Raw genomic sequence first — 18,896 nt, 5'->3', positions numbered from 1 at the left:
AAATTGACGACAATTAACTTTAACTATATAATTCAGAACTCTGTTTTGGAAAAATGTAATAGCCTCAAAGACTTAGGTGTCATTTTTGACTGCAAATTAACTTTCAATTTGCATATTGAACAAAAAGTTTCTGAAGCTATGAGAATGTACGGTTTCATTATTAGGAATTGCAGAAACTTCACCAACATAACACCAATAAAATTATTATACTATTCTCTAGTACGTCCAAAATTAGAATATTGCAGTTTAGTTTGGTATCCTATATATAATTGTTATACAAAAGATATTGAAAAAGTACAGAGAAAACTTATAAAATATCTGATATTTAAAATTGATGGAGTCTATCCTAACCGTGGATGTGATAATAATACATTATGTTGTAGAGTTGACATGGTTAGTTTAGAATTAAGGAGAGAAATGAGTTCATTAACATTTTTGTATAAATTATTACATAACAGTATTGACTGTAGTGATTTATTAGCACAAATTAATTTCAACGTTCCTCGAGTTAGATCTAGATCAAACGTTTTATTTAAGTGTCCAAGAGCAAGAACAAATATATTAGTTAAATCGCCTCTTTTTGTCATGTGTAAGAATTATAATAGTATTTGCAATCATTGTGATATTTTTTCGTGCTCACTTAATGATTTGTTAAAAATGGCTTCTCTTTACTTAGATTAGGTCTCTACTATTACTTTGTAGATGTTATACTAATGAATTATGTGATTTTTTTTCTGTATTTGTCCTATAAATGGGAAACTGTTGGGCAATAAAGCTATTATTATATTATATTATATTATATTATTATTATTATATTATTATTATTATTATTATTATTATTATTATTATTATTAGAAGAGGAATCAAAGCGAAGATAAAACAGCAGCAAATACAAGCCTGTGCTGGAAATTCTTGGGCCTACCTAATAGAGTCACCAATCCCTCGCAAGTTGTCGAGACCCATTAGTGTAGCCGTGTTCAGAACAACTCAGGGGCATGACTACCTGGCCTACCTGGCCTACCTAATAGAGTCACCAATCCCTCGCAAGTTGTCGAGACCCATTAGTGTAGCCGTGTTCAGAACAACTCAGGGGCATGACTACCTGGCCTCCCATCTACATCGCATCGGCGTCCGCGAAAATGACAACTCTCCACTATGTAATCGGCCCCAGATGGATGCTGCTCACCTCCCAGTTTGCCCAGCCCTGATAACAGACCCCCCCGAGGAGGATGAAGATCGCTTTCGAGAAACGGCTCGTCTATACTGGTCAGCGCGCCACCAAATGGCTAACATGCCAAGGGTGGGCGTTTTCTAGTAAGTAAGTAAGTTTTTAAATATGTGATTTATTCGTTGGCTACTACAATTGCAAACTGTTCCCTGTCTTCAGCTGTTCTTCTTCTTCTTCTCAAATCAAATGAGACTTGTTACTCTCTGGCACTTGGTCGTAAGGTCTTTGTACCTAACCTTGTTTTTTTCCTTAAACTCTAATAAGTTTTGTGGGCTCAACGACGGCCAACAAATTTCTTATTGGAAGTATAAGGATCTGTTTTGGTTCAAATCTCAGTTGACGGGTGAATTCCTGCCTTACATCGCTTTGCAAAATTGCTATTTCAAAGTATGTGTATGGCAGTTTCTACTTCCATTTCCCACTTTCAGCACCATGGTTCATTTCCTTACCTAGTTTGTATAGCTGGTTTCTTAAATAGCAATGTCCAGTCACCATTTAATCTCCCGTTTATTGATGTTCATCAAATTGTTCGAGAGTTTTTATCAATAATCTCAATTATTTTTTAGTCTGGATTTTCCCGTGAGTTTTCGTAGCATCTTTAGTGACACCAAAAAAAGGTTTCTGGTCCTTAAAAGGTTTCTCTCGAGCCTTGTTTTGCCAACAGATTTGCTCCTTCATTCCCATGTACACCTTTATGACCCAGCACCCATATTAGACACTTTATTCTCCTTTGTCAGGTTGTTGAGGAGACCTTTTCAGTTCTTCACCAGTTTTGATTTCGTGAGTGGGTTTTTTAATGCCAGAATAGCCGCTTGGCTATCTGTGTAAATGTTGATTCTCTTAGCTTTAGGGTCTCCTTTTATGATTTAATTAATGTAGGCCACAAGGACATGTCCGGACAACTACAGAGGAATAACTTTCTTAAATACGTCAATTGACTTTATCGTATTCAATATGAATTTATTCACAGGCATACTCATAAGGATAAATTGGAATCACAGATAAAGAACAGAGAAGAACAGCAAGGATTCAGAAAAGACAGGTCGACGACGGACGCAATATTTGTCATAAAACAAGTGAAAGAGAAGTCGATAGAATATAGCAAGCCACCATATATTTGCTTCATAGACCTAACAAAAGCATTTAACAGAGTCAGACTTAGCGATATATTACAGAAAATGAAGCAAAAAAGGATAGGTACCAACAAACATTGTGCAAGTCATAAAGAAAATGAACAATAACAACACGAGAAAGATTAAAACAAATGACACCACTATGGCCAACATATTAACACCAAGGAAAATCAAAGGGGGGGTTAAAAATCTTCAAAAATCGCGTTACGTAATACAAACGAAATTTAATTTTGTTTAATTTCCAAACTCGTGCTTTCATCACAAAAATATTTTCTAAATGTCCGACATTTTCAATCCTTCGACACAACTTTATTTTTACTGTAGTAATTTTATTGGCATAGCACTTTTGTGGTCAAATAAATTAAAACATAATTGTTTTAACGTATTTGTACACCAATTGTTACCAAAATACAAAAAAAAATTTCTGAGTCATCAAATCTCGTGTTTGAAAATAATGGTTCGATAACGAACATTGGCGGAAGTCGATATTATAATCCTGTCTGATCAGGAATAAGTTCAAGGTGATGCACTGGCAGTAATTTGTTGGGATATTTCTTTATTATGTGTAAAAACACGTATCCACTATGCTTGCGCTCCGAGCTTCTGCAACTGCTCCACTTATTATTATATTAGAATACAAAATTACAACTAATATACTTAATATTACAAAATAACAACAGAACAATTATTAAGAGCACCCAAGTCCGAAAATTTAATCTTTTAACTCTTTTGGGTTATGATTGAAAATTATTCTGTGAAGTTTTCTCTTTCCTACGATATACACTGGGGTGCAAAATTAACCTGACACCTTAAAAATGTGTCATTTTTGACGTCTCGAATTTCTTAAACCTGTTGTCCGATTTAAGAGATTTTTTTAATGTTTTATAGCCTTGTTCTTTAGCAATATCGCTGTAAGAGTATTGTTGCTAAGCAGTTAAATTTTTATTGTATACCGGGTGTACCAATCAAACTGTGTTTTTTTCTCAAAGTTCGCATCACCCTGTGGAATATTCTAGCGTTTATATAATACTGAAATTAAAATTCAACTATAGCCTCATGTTTTCTCAACATTTTGTTTTTTTATTCATTCGTTTACATTAGACCATAAAATTTTTAGGTACTTTAACAACTGGCCATGTTTTTCATCAATACAGGGTGTTTTTAAATAAGTATGGTAAACTTTAAGCGGTAATTCTGCATGAAAATAATAATGACAGTTCGCTTTATAAACGGCATGTCCGCAAATGCTTCGTTTCTGAGATAGAGGGTGAACCGTCATATTACCCGTATGGGCGCCAATGGTGAATATTAAATTCCTGCTTGTATGTCAAAAATCTACAATAACTACGTCTTAAAACCCACCAAGTTTCATTTGCATATCTCAACCGGTTTTACAGCAATAAATAAATCTTCAGTTTGTAAGAAAACTTTCAACACCCTCTATCTCAGAAACGAAGCATTTGCGGACATATTTTTGCGGTTTATAAAGCAAACTGTCATTATTTTTTCATGTAGAATTACCCCTTGAAGTTCGCCATACTTATTGAAAAATACCCTGTACCGATGAAAAACATGGATCTTAAATCCATGGATGGTTAAAGGACCTTACTTTTCTACGATCCAACATAAGCGAATGAATAAAAAACAGAATGTTAAGAAAACATTTGGCTATAGTTGGGTTTTAATTAGAGTATTTTATAAATGCTAGAATATTCCACAGGGTGATGCGAAGTCTGAGAAAATAACACAGTTTCATTGGTACACAGGCCCGGCCCTAGTGATTTTGCCGCCCTGGGCAAGGTCAGCAACCGCCCCCCCCCTTTCCTTGGTAGACTCAAAAACAAAAATTTTACCATCGCTCTTAGTTTTCTGAAAGCAATCACTTAATGCGTTAAAGGTTGTGTCTATAATTTTTAAATAGAAGTAAACTTTATATCGTGTCTCTATACCTATGTACGTCTATATTTTGATCTTCAGCCTTATAGCCAAATTGTCTTTTCACTTTCGTCTTTGTATCTTCTTAGCATTGTAGATTTCTTCAATTTTGTATCTAATGGGAGTAATTGCATCAATTCTACTTTCCCATCTAGTTTCGAACAAAAGTTAGAAATATGATTTTTCAGTATAGCCCCACGATGAATAGATGCTGATGAAAAGTTGTAAATTTTTGTCAGTAAAGAAACAAGAGAAACTGCAAACTGTGAGGCTTTAGCAGCATCATTTATGACTAAGTTGAGTGAATGGCTAGTATTGGCTAGAACATGGGACAATAAATGCTCTAGGATTTATTTTCAAAATTCTGTTTTGAACTCCCAAGTTCTTCCCTTTCATGTATGTCCCATTATCATACATCATACCCTTGTCCTCTCGTATCTTCCAAAGGTATTCACAGTTCATTCAGTTTTTTCAAAATAACTTCTGTAAGTCCCAAGCTCATGGTTTTCAGAACAGGCACAAATCCAAGAGAATGTGCTTTAATTTTAACACTTTGTGAACAAATCTTAATCTACAAAACGTATAACAGTAGTTATCTTTTTCACTCCAGCAATATTAGGTGTATAATCTAAAATTTTGTTATAATACTTTCATCATCATCATCATCATCCAACCAATTCACGTCCACTGCTCGACATAGGTCTCCCCCAATTGTTGCCACACTTTACGGTTTTGTGCTGATTGTTGCCAGTTTTTACTAATCCGCCTGATAGCATCTGTCCATCGTGTAATACTTTGCTGATTTCAAAAAGTTTAAAATTTTATTTTTGATTTGTTCATGGAGAAGCTAAATAATTACGTTTTGGATATGTTTTCCCAAGTACCTAGTTATGCTGCTTGTTACTACCATTCGTTGTTCTTCTAATGTGCTCTTGTAAAACAGAATCAAATTTTCCAAAGAGCTCAACAAGCTTTAAAAATTACCATGGTTGTGATTAAAAAGTTTATCAGAATCGCCCCTCAATGGAATACACTGTTGTGCTAATAACTTTATTATTGATACACATGTCGTTATATTACATTTTAGAACTTTTTGTGTTTCTTCGTCTATGGATTTGCCCGATTCTAGTCTAAAAAAATTGCTATTTTTACCCACTGTCGCTGTGACTGTAGATGAGCTGGAGACTTAGCGTGATCTGGCTTAGCGAATAGTTTTGATCCCACTATACTTATACGATGAAGAAGAAGGCGGTGTTGTCGATTTCCGGTTGAATGAACAATTGTTATTGTTTCACTTTTTTAATTCTCGTTTTTACAGAGGCATTTTTGCCGCTCTTGTTTATAATGTTGATTTTTTATAATATTAAAATCATACGTTATTATTTCTTCAATTTTAAAAATTGGCTTTTCAAAAATTTGCCGCCCCTAAATTCGCCGCCCTTAAATTCGCCGCCCTGGGCAGCCGCCCAGTTCGCCCACCCCTGGGGCCGGGCCTGTTGGTACACCAGGTATACAATGAAAATTTACCTGTTTAGCATTAATATTATTATAGCGATATTGCTAAAGAATAAGGCTATAACATAATAAAAAATCACTTAAATCGGACAACAGGTTTAGAAAATTAGAGACATCAAAAATTACCCATTTTTAAGCTGTCCGGTTAATTTTGCACCCAGTGTATAACACATTATAGTATAAAATATCCAAGGTTACAAAATTATTTGTTTTCTGAACGTTTGCACTCAACTTACCGTGTACCGGTAGCTTTATAACCTTTTAGAGTGTTTTATGTTTTTGCGATTTCCCGAATACTAGGTTTTTAACTTTTGATGTCAAATATCTCTGGATTCTGGATCCGTAGATGATAGAAGGTCCAAATTTTTACAATAGTTGTAGATGGACAATATCAAGTGCCGCGTAAGGTTTTATTGAAAAACGTACAAAAACAAGTAAAATAAAAAATAAAATCTAAATTTTTTTGTTTTTTTTTGTAGGAGTATTTTAAAATAAATATTTCTTTCACTCCAACTTTACAAAAAACTACGCCGCACTAAAAAATATATGTAATTTCAAAATTAAAAAAAAAAATAGGTATCTAAGTGCTTTGGTTACAGAGATTCAGAGATATGTGACATATCTGGGCTAATTAGCAAAATTCATGGAAAAGTTATTTACCAGCAATTTTATTGCTGGAATCGAATTATAAGATCCTATATATTAATAATATAGGTATGCAAAGTCCGCAGATAGTGTGCTACCTTTTTTATAAACAAAATGGCGCCGACAAATCGTATTTTTTTCAATTATTGCTCTATAACTCCGAAGATTTTAACTTTACAACAAAAACACCCAAATAAAAATTCACCGCAATTAAATTCTGCATAGAGATATGTTTTTCACGATTTGCTCCGACGAAAATTTTCCTCGGAAAATGCGGGTTTTCCTAACAAAAACTATAATTTTCAAATAAAGTTTTAGGTAAGTAATTATTAATCAATAATTAAATATCTTGGTGACATCAAAGATTTCTTGGTATAGAGTGTAATTCCAGAAGCCGGTGAAAATTAAACGAATATTTTAGCAACAACTCAATTGTTAATTAACAATTTACGATCGCAATAATAACCAAAATAATCATGATACATTGATCAAACTTATAAAGATTATAAAGATGAGACGCTTGTTTAATATTTTATCGACAAAATATAAATTTTTCTTTTTTTTTGCATAATCTTTAAATTTTGAAAAAAAAAATAGTTATAATACGTTGGTCAAATTAGTAAAGTACAAAGAAAGGTTAATCGAATTACAAGATCCTATATATTATTAATATAGGTATGCAAAGTCCACAGATAGTGTGCTACTTTTTTTATAAACAAAATGGCCAAAAATATTATACCAAAAATACTCAAATAAAAATTCACCCCAATTTAATTCTACATAGAGATATGTTTTTCACGATTTGCTCAGACGAAAATTTTACTCGGAAAATGTGGGTTTTCCCAACAAAATCTCGAATTTTCAAATAAATTTTTTGGGCCAGTAATTATTTATCAATACTTATATAGCTTGGTGAAATAAAAGCTTTCTTGGTATAGATTATAAATTCAGAAGCCGGTTAAAATGAAACGAATATTTTCGCAACAATTTAAATGTTAATTAACAATTTACAGTCGCAATAACAACCAAAATAATCATGAGACATTGATCAAATTTAGAAAGATTATAAAGGTGTGATGCCTATTTAATATTTGGTCGACAAAATATAAATTTTTCATTTTTTGCATAATCTTTAAATATTTAAAAAAAATTGTTATAAACAAATTAACATTTCTTAGAAATTGTTTATTATATTCTAATTTTAAAAAATACTTAAAATGCGTATTTTATAGGTCTTGAAAATGAATGCTTTAAAAAATTTTTCCAACCATTTGCAAAAAAGTTAGGAAACAGCAAAATAAATATACGATATCTCCATTGTTTATAATGTGTTTTAATTGTTTCAAAGCTTAAAAGTGAGTCTATGGTACAATCTAATTACTCACAAAGAATGTCAAAAATTAGTGCAATGGTTATATTTTAATCAAAGATTAAAAATACTTTTTTTTGTAATTTTTAGCGCGAAAGTAGGCTTGATACAGAGCCGGAGATAAAATGTTCACTCGAAGCGACTGACACGCTTAAACTCGCGCGAGTTGTGTATGTGGGCGGGTAGCTACGGTACTGTATTATTCTACTTTCGTGCGTGTAAATTACAAAAAAATATATTTATAATCTTTAATTAAAATATAACCATTAAGCTGATAATCGATATTGTTTTATAAATAATTAGCATGTACTTTAAACTCACTTCTACGCTTTGAAAGAATTAAAAAAAATTATTAACACCGTAGTAATCGTATGTTTACTTTGCTGTTTCATAACTTTTTTGCAAATGGTTGCAAAAAAGTTTTAAAGCATTCATTTTCAAGATATTTGAAATGCGCATTTTAGCTATTTTTTAAAATTATAATATAATAAAAACTTTCTGAGAAACGTTAATTTTTTAATTTTTTTAAACATTTAAAGATTATGCAAAAAAATAAAAAATTTATATTTTGTCAACAAAATGTTAAATAGGCATCTCATCTTTATAAGATTTCAAAGTTTGATCAGTGTATAATAATTATTTTGGTTATTATTGCGACCGTAAATTATTAATTAACAATTGAATTGTTGCTAAAATATTCGTTTAATTTTCACCAGCTTCTGGAACTATAATCTAAACCAAGAAGGCTTTCAAGTCACCAAATTATTTAATTATTGGTAAATAATTACTTATCTAAAACTTTATTTGAAAATTAAAGATTTTGTTGGGAAAACCCGCATTTTTCGAGGAAAATTTTCGTCGGAGCAGATCGGGAAAAACGCTTCTCTATGCAGAATTTAATCACGGTGAATTTTTATTTGAGTGTTTTTGTTGTAAAGTTAAACTCTTCGGAGTTCTAGAGCAATAATTGAAAAAAACACGATTTTCGAGCGCCATTTTGCTTATAAAAAAGTAGCACACTATCTCAGGACTTTGCATACCTATATTATTAATATATAGGATCTTATAATTCGATTCCAGCAATAAAATTGCTGGTAAATAACTTTTCCCAAAAATGGCCTATTCTCCGATAATCAGCCCAGACTAATAATGTTGACAAACATTGTCGTTAAATGGGACTTTAAGTGCTCTGAAGGTAAGAAGCAAATTATTGACAAACGTCACAAGTACATTTTGAAATATAACCTGTCTGTCAAAGATAAATAACACCTAAAAAGTTTAGGGAGATCGCAAAACGTATCCTACCGTAAGGTAATGCTTAAGCGATTTAGGCAATTCTCATCATATGGTGAAATCCGTTTTAGAGTTAGGAAGTTACTTATCTAAACCCACTTAGGTAATTCTTAAATATTTAGTTATCGTTGGTGAAATCGGGCATTAGTCTACAAAACTTATTAGTTTTAAGGTACTGCGTATATCTCCTGTCTGAATTTTCTGATGTTTCATTAAATCCTTTTTATCAACGTGAAATTCTTCATTCAGCGTTGTTCAGCGAAAGTTGATTATAAAATTTACATCTCCCGTAATCAACTCCAACACCACCTTATTGTTGAAACCGTTTAAATGCTTGCTCAAAATAAAGGACTCTTTAATGCTAATCACTCGCCATTGTTTTAAAACAAACTGTCAAGATTCCTCGGAACGCGCGCCCATGCTTCACGGACTGTTGCATACCCAACCCACACCGAGCACAAAGAAGATCTCCCGATTGCCGCCCCCTTCGCCCGACCCTCACACAAACACACACAAACAGGAAAGTGTCTCGATCGTTAAGGAAATGATCCAAACTATTTTTTTTTATCTGATTCATCTCCGATGGAGGCCGCGGTCGTTAGAGAGCCCGTGCCCCTGAGAAAATATTTTCTTGCGGCCCATTTTTATTGACACCTACCGCCTAGCGCGTGTTTTTCTTATTTTATTGAGGCATTAGGAATGCGAGCCGAGACGATGATCACTTATTTACCTTGACGGAAATATTTTTTCTATAAAATATCTTTTAAGGTGAAAAAGGGAATGATATGATGGGATGACATAATATAAATTTTATAGAGGAATGGCGTAGAGTAAAAAATGATGTATAATGCATAATACGTGTAACGTTATAGTTCAGAGAAATAAGGAAAAAAAATATCCTGTTGGTGACACAACCCCCTCCAGGGCGAAACCAAATTTTTTGAGTTGGATGGACATCTATAATAATAACCTATACAGTGCTAGTCAAAAGTCCGTACCCCCCCTCGTATCTTTTGAACGGTTATAATTATAATAGTGAAATTTGGAGGGAGGAAATAAACGGACGTAAGCTTCTTAACTAGTCATGACAGGTGACGTAATAGTGACAGATGACGTTACAGAGCCACTGTGACCGTTAATTTTAAAAGGGACATTATGGCAAGTGATACCTCGTTTGAAAGGTATTGAAAATATCTATTCAGTCATACTAATTTTGTTTGAGTTTAAGCTAATTTTGATGAACAAATGAAATAAATATAAAATTGTAGTTTCGCATTTAATTAATAAAAATTCAAAATTCCGCCTATGATTACTTGTCAAACAGGTTGACGTTGACGTAAAAACTACTATTGTTTGTTTTTTAACCAAGAGGAGTGATTCAAATTTACCGCGTCGTAATACTTGTTTCTAATTGGTCCAACCGCAGGCAAGTTTACTCCACTGTTATTAAATTTTGACACTAATGACATTTATAAAATTTTGGCACTTCTGTCATTTTGTAGGTTAATTAAGTATGTCGGCGATTTTTTGTGTTTTCTGCATTATTCCTTTAATTTTTAGATATTTAGTCTACTTTTATATAAAAACAGTTGGTTTTAGAACTCTTTAGCGATGTGTTAGTATAATATAATATGTATGGATTATCATCGAAAGCTGATATGATCAACGAAAAGAGAAGATGAATTTGGTAACTTTTCTAGTAACTTTCTTGGGTGTGAATCTGTCTTTTTAGTTTACTCCTCTTGGTTAAAAAATCAACTATAGAGAATTAAAAACGTCAACTTCTTTGAAAAAAAATCCATAGGCGGACATTTGAATTTTTATTAATTAAATTCGAAACTACAATATTATATTTATTTAATTTATTCACCAAAATCAAAATCAACCTAAACCCAAAGAAAATAGTATTACTGAATAGGTATTTTAAATACCTTTCAAACGAGGTATCACTTGCCATAAGGTCCTATTTAAAATTATCGGTCACAGTGGCTCTGTAACGTCATCTGTCACTATTACATCACCTGTCATAACTAGTTAAGAAGCTTACGTCCGTTTGTTTCCTCCCTCCAAATTTCAGTATTATAGGTATAACCGTTCAAAAGATACGAGGGGGGTACGGACTTTTGACTAGCACTGTATATGTTTCCTGCAGCCGATTTTGATTATATACATAGTTATAAACAAATGAAGATCAAAAAACGGTAAATTGTCGCTTTTTTCGTCTATTCCAAAAAAATTAAGCATTTTAAACAAATTTGAGAGTAAGAAACTCATAAATCGTATAAAAAACTTCAATAACGCTGAATATGTCTATCCTTATTGGTTGCTTAGAAAATTGCAAAATAAATAATAAATTTTGAGTTTTTATAAATATTCATAACTTATGTACAAATTAACATAGAACCTTCTTATTACAAGGAATGTTGAGACTTCCGGTGCTTAAACGATACGATTTCAAAGCAATTGATCAAATAGTTTAAAAGTTATTTAATTTGTTTATCCCAAATTAATTTTTTTTGCAACAGTTTAAGTCAGAAAATGATGAAGTTACAGCAATACTTTGGATAGCTTATGAAAGAAGAAGATTTACACTATTAATTTAATTTAAAAAAAATGACAAAAAATAATTCTAAATGTTGCAAAATGATTTTGCAAGAACATGTGAATTAAAAAAAGGGGGTTAACTTCGTCCCTAATTGTCTTAGGACAATTGTTTTTCTTTCTAAATGTGTATAAAAATTCAGTCTTTCTAAATATGAAAAAATAATTTTTCTACGGGTAGCGGTTAAAAAGTTATTCTAATTGTTTATAAGTAAGCAAAAAATCGACATGTTTTTGCAAAATAATTTTACACTGTTTAAAATTACTTTTTGCCTTTTTTTAATTAAGTTTATATTATAAATTTTCTTCTTTCATAAACTGTCCGAAGTATTACCGTAACCTCATAATTTTCTGACTTAATAGTGTTGCAAAAAAACTGAATTTGGGATAAACCATTTAAATAACTTTCAAATTATTGGTCCAGTTGCTTTGAAATTTAAAATATAATTTAAGCACAAGAAGTCTCAGCATCCCGCGTAATAAGAAGGTTCTAACTTAATTTTTACATAAGTTATGAACATTTATAAAATCTCAAAATGTGTGACTTATTTTGCAATTTTCTAAGCAACAAATAAGGATAGACATATTCAGCGAGCGCCATATTGAAGCTTTTTATATGATTTATGAGTTTCTTATTCTCAAATTTGTTTAGAATACTTCACATTTTAGCAGTGCTGCCAATCGCATTTCTCTAGATTATCCGATGATCGCTCGAAAAATATCCGATTTGTCACGAAAAGATACGCTATAGGCAGGGCCGCGCCGTCCATAAGGGCGAAGAGGGGCGGTGCCCCCCGGCGCCGAACAAAAAAGGCGCCGGCAAGTGCCAAAAAAAAATTGACAATACCGAAATTACCAAAAATATTAGTAATATTTTATTATCTTGTAAAATTGAAAATTTACCAATCATCAGTAGATATAAAAATAGCAGTTATTATTACTTTGATCCCCTAAAACGATATTTCTCTCATTAAACTGAACTATTACTTCATTCACTCACGGTAAAATATTGCAATACCTCTGATTTTACAGAACAGCTTGGATTAACATGAAATTTGGCATACACATAGCTAACATGTCAAAGAAGAAAATGCTATTGTGTCGACGTGTGCTTTTGCCCTAGGGGAGTACCACCCCATCACGGGGTTGAAAAATGTACTTTCAAAATAAGTCCGGAAGTAGATAAACTGACGAATTGTAAGCAACTATAAAGTTAAGTTGTTCTATAAAGTTTTTATATTACTTAAGTCAATATCTACTTTTCTAGTTATTTCCGAGTGAATATATTCATTTTTCGTCAAAAAAAAACACGTTTTTAGACGGTTTTTCGCAAATAACTCAAAAAGTAAGTATTTTATCGAAAATATATTCCTGGGAAAAATTTTGAAACAAAGACATTTCCTTCAAAATTTCAAATTATTATTTTTTATTTCAAACCATTTTTTTTTTCAAAAATAAGCACTTTGAAATGGTAAAACTTGCAGATCATATAAATATACATAAGTGAAGTAAATTGTAAAGTTGTAACGATTAATTTCATTTGGGGTGCTAATTAAGCGGATATTTTACGATATTTTTTACGAGAAAATAAGGGACCAACTTTATTTTCAGCGTTACTGGCTTACTTTTGCTGCTAGAAACTAAAAAAAAAAACAGAAATAAAGCTTTTTCTAAATACTTTAAATAAGTCATAACGAGTTTTGCTCGAAAAGTGCTTCATTTTTTGGTTATTTCACGTTGAAATGTTCGATTTGGAATTTGACGAATAAGAACCCACTTTTCTCGAGCTACAACTCTTCCTCTACTAGATCTACCGACTAAAAACCGACTTCATGCGTACACAAGTTTTATTAAATTTCTTTATAAGCTATATTTTTGCTAAGAACATTTTTTTCAATAAAATACACACTTTTTGTGTTATTTGCGAAAAAACGCCTAAAACCGGTTTTTATGTTAAAAAATGAACATTCACTCGCAAATAACTTGAAATAATTACACTTCTATAAAACAGAACTTTTTATAATAAAACGTTTTTATTATTTATAGGACCCAAATTAAAATATAAACTATTTTGTTTTTTCAATTTCTATGTCATAAAAGAATTTTGTAATCGACTTTTTTAGAGGAATATTTTCTTTAGCGGATTTAAACTCATATAAATCAAAGAAAATATTTAAAATAGTAGGTACATATAATATTGATATATAATAATTAACTTATAATAAAATATGAATTTTAAGTATATTAACTTTCAATTATTTATTAAAAAAAAAATAAAAAAAAAGATACGTTACAGCCGGATTTCGATCTAGGGACCTCTCGATCTGCAGTTTAACGCTCTACCATTAAGCCACCACCTATCGATTTATTAACGTAAAATGGCATTGCATTAGTCACATTTTTAAAATAGTTTGAAATTAAAAAACGATTTATCCATAGCAGTTAAATATTGCATTGTTAGCTAGTTCTGAGCTATTATGAAAATTTCAGGTGCCTAGATAGCATAGAACTATTTTTAAAACGGATTACAAAATTTGCAGACATAGTGACATAGTTACAAAGACCAAGCCAAGTATATAAACACGTTTTAAAATATTGACTTAGTGAAAAAACTGTATATGGGACAAAAGTTGCTTATCAGTCAGTTTATCCACGTCCGGACTTAATTTTATCGTATATTTTTTCATCCCCGGCGACGCAATATCAATTTTTTTCTTTGTTATAAATTAGCTATGCGTATGCCAAATTTCATGTCAATCCAAGCGGTTCTTTAAAATATGGAGCAAAAACCGTGAGCATAATGGACTATAATAATAATTACATATTTATTTGTTCTCTTATAATGGTAATCGTTGTTTTTTGTAAATATTTATAGTATTCATAATAACTTATCAGTATACCTATTATATACTTTCCTGCTGCTGAAAATCTAAGAGCAGAAAATAAGGGTTACCCTGAGGTATCACAAGGAGACAGAATACCAAATAATATTAGGCAAACAACAAAAATCAAAGACATAGTAGAACATGTAGCAAAAAAGTAATGGAGATGTGCAGGTCATGTGGCAAGAACACCGAACAACAGCTAGACTAGAAGATTATTGGAATAGCGATCGCGGGCGGACAATCGGATAAACGAAGCAGAGATCGACCACCAACGCGCTGGAGTGACGATGTAAAGAGAACGGCCGGGAACTGGATAGCTGGTAGCTCAAGATAGGGAGACATGGAGAAACTTAGAGGAGGCCTATGTTCAGCAGTGGACGATAACGGTTAGATTATGATGTTGATGATAATACTTTCCTAACACATAAAAAATAGTTTGTAGGTATACCGTATAACGATTCACTAAGCTACAAAAAACTACTTACAAAGGGAGGAGGAAAGGGGCGCCTAAAATATCTTGCCCCGGGGCGCTTGAAAGCCTTGGCGCGGCCCTGGCTATAGGTCAAGAATTATTCTGTTATTAAAATCAATGTTGACAATATTATTTTTTTAGACCCCTTAACAACCATCAAATAACAAAATCCGTTGTTCGTACGCCAATCAGTTGATTGTAATCAATTATCATTATGATAATTAACATAATTAATTGAAAAATTAATTATTAATTATCAATTAACGTAACAATATTTATCATAATTGATTTATTAATCAATTAATCTCAGAATTGTAATCAATTATGTTTTCCGCAACCCAATCAAAGTTGACATTGACAGTAATTAAATATTTGATAATGATCAGTTGATTCCATTTCTGAGTAGCGTTTAAACAACCGGCCCTTTAATCTACTGGATTCTCTGTTTCACAGTTTAAAAATTTTCATTTATAGATGAAAATCTCGTATCCTAGCTGATTACCTAATTCATGTATGTAAATACTATTTACTTACTATTATTATATTATTCGTATTTTGTATTATCGTAAGTGTTAAATTCTAAATAAAAAAAAAAATCTAAATATTTCATTATTTGGATCGTTATATTTATTATAATTATTTAAGTAAAAAAAAAACACTTTTAAATATTATTTTATTAAAACGTAATAATTACCTAAAACTAGGTACTAGAAAAATAATAAATAAATCAATAAAAAAAACTACAGCTACATTAATAGCATAGGCGCAAAATTTCTGGTCAATGCTTTTTAAATGCATTATTTTTTTCGAGTCCTGAGAAAGCTAATAAGGATTATTTAAAAATTTAAACGCAGAATGAAATATTACATTATTACCGAGGGCCGAAAGTCCCTGAAGACTTCTATAATTTTTATTCTAATTACAGGGGTGAAAGGAAAAGAGAATATTGAGTGTGATTTTTAATTTCAAATATCTCATTCAAAAGAAACATTTTGTTTTTTCTAAGGGACTTTCGGCCCTCGGTAATAATGTAATCTTTCATTCTGCGTTCAAATTTTTCAAAAATATTTATTAGTGTTCTCAGGATTCGAAAAAAATGAAAACGTTTAAAGATTATTGGTCCGAAATTTTGCGCCTACGCTCTTTTAACAACTAAAGATTTATTACAACTAAAACAATAGAAATGTATTTGACAGTCTTGTAGTTATTAAGATATCAAGGTTATTATCCATAATACCCGTGGTGCGTTCAACGTTTAATGCCCGACTCAATAATTTTTATAGACAAAAAATTTGAAGAATTTTTGAGTTAATTAGTAGATATCTAGGTATTACTAGTTTCAAATAAGTAGATTTTTCTACAACCACTATTCCAAATGCATTTTTCTGCACAATTTTATGTTAACAAACTTAATATTTTCTCATAGAACAACTGACAGTAGTGTGCCGAAAAGTGACGTTTCTGTGCCGGAAAGTATTTTCACAAACCAAAACTTATTTCAACAGACGCTTACCTAAGAACTGCACTACATAAAATGAAAATAAAACTAAATCTTGCGTGAATTAGCTTTCATAAGTTTAAAGACTAAAAACTAAAAACTCATAAATAACTCATAAATTTGAATTGGATTATTATGCCTTAAATGGACGCACTTGTGCATTTAAATTCTAAACAAAAGAATTGGCACATGTCCCTTTTGTCAAAAGATGAAAAGTATCCGATGTCACTAACATTTATCCAGTATAAAAATTTGGGTGGAACCAAAGAAAATTAATGTGTTATTGGTGTTGGGAATATATAGATGAGAAAGTTTTAGTAGATGGTAGATACACTGAAAAACATACGCAAATATCCGATTTATTTAAAGATACGAGGAAGATACGACAACTCTCAAAAAGGTACGCAAATCGGATAATTATCCGCCGATTGGCAACACTGCTTTTTAGTAATAGACGAAAAAAGCGAAAATTTACCGCTTTTTGTTCTTCATTTGTTTATAACTATGTATATCATCAAAATGGGCTGCAGGAAACATATAGGTTATTAATATAGATGTCCATACTACTCAAAAAATTTGGTTTCGGCCTGGAGTGTCACGAGGAAAATCCTATTTCTCTGGACTATTACAAAAGTCACATGTTTGTTATTTTTATTCAAATAATTATTTCATTACAATTTCTGTTAATTTTATTAATTTATTAACTTTCGGTTTTGTTTTACTATTTTTTCTTCTAAAAATAGTTGGCTCTCAACTTCCTATCAAATAAAAATCATGTTTAATCATTCATTTACTTTTACTGATTCTTTTCCCCCTTATTTAAACCCAATAACTAGCTTAACCGTAATCAATTAATTTTCGGTATACCGAAAAATCTACTTGTTTAGGGAAAACTAGAGGAAAATCTTCCCAGAACTAAAAAAGTCGCAGAGAGAAACCGTGACAGATTCGACCTAATGACAGTGGCGGATCCAGAAATTTTTTTTGGAGGTGGGTCATGGATCTTGAGGGTGATTTAATTACTTTTCTCTGATGCAAGGTCACTTACTCTTACCACCCCTAGGATAAGTGAGTTTTAAATTATTTTTTGGATAGACCTAAATTTTAAATTTGGTCCTTAAAGGGGGAGGGTTATGACTTCCATGACACCCTTCTTGGATCCGTCACTGCCTAATGAACCGATATTCAAAGTTTAGAGAGAGTATAGGTATATTAAACTTTTTTGTCTACGGACCTTTTAACTCCTCCTCTATCTTTTTCAGGTACATACAGATTTCAAATCCTTCCAGTTTCTTGAGAAATGTATCCGTTAAAGTCCAACCTTCGACACCATACAAAAGAGTAGAGAACACTTAATATCTCACTAATCTGATTTTCAAACTCAAAGTAATATTGTTTCCACATAGCTGCATTCATCTTAAATAATGCAGCTCTGTCCTCTATACGTATTCTAATTTCTTTGCTCATGTCCCAGTTCTCATTTAGATTACAACCAAGGTAGGTGATAATGTTAGTTCTTTCCAGTTGTTCACCATAAGCTGTTGCCACTTCCGGTTGTATTGGCGTTTTACTGACAACCATCACCTTTGTCTTTGCAGTGTTTAGCTTGAGTTCGTATTCATGACACGTTGTGGTAATCCCATTAATCGGATGTTGAAGTTCTTCGTAATTGTTTGCAATTAACACGCCATTCATTTTGATACAACATTGAATATTGTTCACTGCTTTATTGAAAACGAACTCAGAATAGATCTTAAATATTAGTGGGGACAAAATGCAGCCCTGCCTTACTCTTCTTCATATTTGACGCTCTTTATAGAAGTGTCCCGACTAATCCACATGTTTGCACGTTGATGCCAGTAAAGCTTTTTAATAATGGGTAGGTCTTCATCATCAATACCCACCCAAGAATGGTAATTATTCCAGTATGTTTTACTCGATCAAAGGCCTTCTCAAAGTCAATTAAACACATATAAACCAGATGTCCGACATAGTACTTCTCTGGTTCCAAGATTATTGCGGATCCCAAACTGTGTTTCACCAAGTTGTTGTTTAGACCAGGACGGATCTGTCTTCATCCTTGAAGTGGATGTGAGAGGTGGCATTCGGATTTTTGCAGATAAAGTTAGGTGACAACTTCAACAATAATAATTGACTTATGCTCCTTATCAAATATGCCCGAAACATTAATAAAACAATGAAAATATTTAAAAATTTCGAAAAACATCGATTTTTTTTATACTTTCTGTGGTTATAACTTTAAAATGATTCATTTTGGAACAAAGTCGTAGAGAAATAAAATAAAGATAATTGAATTTTGTA

This window comes from Diabrotica virgifera, chromosome 8 (genome assembly GCF_917563875.1).
Source record: "Diabrotica virgifera virgifera chromosome 8, PGI_DIABVI_V3a".
Taxonomy (NCBI): Eukaryota; Metazoa; Arthropoda; class Insecta; order Coleoptera; family Chrysomelidae; genus Diabrotica; species Diabrotica virgifera.
The sequence above is the reverse complement of the archived record's forward strand: the minus strand, read 5'-3'. Positions refer to the sequence as shown.